This window comes from Capra hircus, chromosome 10 (genome assembly GCF_001704415.2).
Source record: "Capra hircus breed San Clemente chromosome 10, ASM170441v1, whole genome shotgun sequence".
Taxonomy (NCBI): Eukaryota; Metazoa; Chordata; class Mammalia; order Artiodactyla; family Bovidae; genus Capra; species Capra hircus.
Window position 1 is genome coordinate 100,830,955 of NC_030817.1, and position 3,161 is coordinate 100,834,115.

Consider the following 3,161-nt stretch of genomic DNA (forward strand, 5'->3'; position numbering starts at 1 on the left):
TGAGTGGTAGAGTGTCTTATTAGAATTCTGGTCACTCAATCTAAGGACACAAGGAAACTATTCAGATTAACAAAACAAACAAACAAAACAAAAAAAACGAGTCATATGTGGTAGCTGAGGGAAAAGTAAATGCATTTATTGATGCAATTAGCCACTTTGATGGAAAAGTCAATCAGCAAAAAAAGTTGGAATAGGTTGCATGGGTTTTGGTAAGAGTTTAGTTTAGCAAATATTTATTTCCAACCATGTGATCATTACTGTACTAATTGATGGAATAAGATATTGTCCCTGCTTCAAATATATCAAATAGATAAATCAATACTTATAGTTCAGTATTCTGGTGATGGGTTCATGGACAAGAATCAGAATTTCCATAGACCTTGAAGTAAAAAATTAGGGATGGGGGAAGAAAGAGAATCAGGAGATGTGTCATATTTTCAGTGATTAAAAAAGTAGAACTTTAAATTACCGGAAATTCCCTGGTGGTTCAGTGGTTAGGATTCTGTACTTTTACTACCGAGGGCCCAGGTTCAATTCCTGGTCAAGGAACTAATCCTAAAAGCCATGTGGTGTGGACAAAAAACTGAAAAAAATGTAACCAAGATGGCCTTAAGGTTCCCCTGAGTCTGACTGAACTTCACAAAGACTTGCTTCTGACTCTAGGCACTGATCTCCCTTTTCTTAGAGCAATTACTTTAGAACACTTGTAGTTGTCCATTTTTTCCTGCCCCTTGAAATATAAACCTTCATAAAAGCCCCTTGCCAGTTTTACATCCCAAGACTCTGTTTCTCAAGGACCCTGGAACTATTCCTTTGAGTTGTAATCATCAAGAAATATGGTACCCCCATGCCCAATCTCTGTGGGAGGGAGGAACCTAAGTTCTATGGCACCAATTGACAAATACATGGCCTAATCATAGAGAAAACTTGACAAACTCAGGAAGAGCTCAATGCGCTGGACATATTCCATTGATCAACCTCCTTCTAAAGTCCCCCAGCACTCTTCCACTTGTTCATCTTGCTCTTAAAAACACTTCTGCCCTTTGTTTAGTTAAGTTGAGTTCAGACTTGGTTCAGTAGCTTTTTTTTTTTTTAACCATTTAATAATCTGCACCTTTATTTTGTTTAATGGAAAAAATAGAATTCCATTACATAAATATGGCTTATTTTCAGTTGTAAAAACTTATGAGTGGGTTATATGGGAATACCTTTCATGAACATAAGGCAAATTTTTCTGCTTTCCTCTGACATACCTGAATTGGAGCTGTAGAAAACCGTGCCTTTAAGTTAAAAACACATTTTAAAAAGGATAATTCCTTGGAGAATGGGTGTGAGATGGCAGGTACCCTCCGTTACCTAAACCATGTAACAGATTAACCACCAATGCTTAGTGGTATAACACAGGTTTATTTCTTACTCATCTAACTTCCACATGTGGATGCTTCTAGTCTCAGGGACCTGGGGACCCAATCTCATCCTCTTTCAGCATATGACTCTCAAAGTTCCTCTGGAAATCAAGAAGATAACAAAAAAGATTATGTAAGGCAATCAAATCTAATCCTTAAAAAAATGGATTATCACTTCTTTTGTTCCCTCAACCATTAAGTAATAAACTAACAAGTGAACATTAACCATTAGGCTCTAAATTTAAAGATTTTAGTTGAAATGAACAGCTACTAATGGATATTAATGGCAGCATAGTTTATGGGCTGACATATAATTGTTCATGTAATTGTCTTTTTTTCTTTTCTTTTTAAAATTTATTTATTTTTTAATTAATTAATTTATTTTTATTTTACTTTACAATACTGCATTGGTTTTGCCATACATTGACATGAATCCACCACGGGTGTACATGAGTTCCCAATCCTGAACCCCCCTCCTACCTCTCTCCCCATATCATCTCTCTGGGTCATCCCAGTGCACCAGTCCCAAGCATCCTGCATCCTGTATCGAACCTAGATTGGCAATTCAATTCCAGAAAAATAAACGACCCAATCAAAAAATGGGCCAAAGAACTAAATAGACATTTCTCCAAAGAAGACATACAGATGGCTAACAAACACATGAAAAGATGCTCAACATCACTCATTATCAGAGAAACGTAAATCTAGACCACAATGAAATACCATTTCACACCAGTCAGAATGGCTGTGATCCAAAAGTCTACAAGCAACAAATGCTGGAGGGGGTGTGGAGAAAAGGGAACCCTTTTACACTGTTGGTGGGAATGCAAACTAGTACAGCCAATATGGAGAACAGTGTGGCAGTTCCTTAAAAAACTGGAAATTGAACTGCCTTATGACCCAGCAATCCCACTTCTGGGCATACACACCAAGGAAACCAGAATTGAAAGAGACACGTGTACCCCAATGTTCATCATAGACTGTTTATAATAGCCAGGACATGGAAGCAACCTAGATGTCCATCAGCAGACGAATGGATAAGAAAGCTGTGGTGCATATACACAATGGAGTATTACTCAGCCATTAAAAAGAATACATTTGAATCCATTCTAATGAGGTGGATGAAACTGGAACTGATTATACAGAGTGAAGTAAGCCAGAAAGAAAAACACCAATACAGTATGCTAACACATATATATGGAATTTAGAAAGATGGCAATGATAACCCTGTATGTGAGACAGCAAAAGAGACACAGATGTATAGAACAGATTTTGGACTCTGTGGGAGAGGGAGAGGGTGGGATGATTTGGGAGAATGGCATTGAAACATGTATACTATCAGGTAAGAAACGAATCACCAGTCTAGGTTTGATACAGGATACAGGATGCAGTAGCTTTGAATTAGATCTTCTTTACCTGTTTAACTTTGGTGCAATTTTGCTCTGACAATAGATCAACAAGGAGACAAGAAAGGAGGATCTCTCTAAGCACAGAGCAAAGCATTGATCAAGGCATGGAAGCATTATATTGTGCTATGTATTGGGGGAGATCTACCCATATTTGCTATGTATGTGATGCTACAGTCCTCTCTGCCCACACTCTGCCTTTTGTGTACTTATATATGAGAATTTTCCACCTTCACCCTGGTGGCTCAGATGGTAAAGAATCTGTCTGCATTGTGGGACAACTGGGTTCGATCCCTGGGTCCAGAAGATCCCTTGGAGAAGGGAATGGCTGCCCACTCCAGTATTTTTG

At 38.2% G+C, this 3,161-nt stretch overlaps 1 non-coding gene across 1 annotated transcript; it reads left to right on the top strand.

Moving 5' to 3' along the window:
- Positions 477 to 549, top strand: TRNAK-UUU. Its single transcript has one exon. It is a non-coding gene; the product is annotated as a tRNA-Lys (tRNA).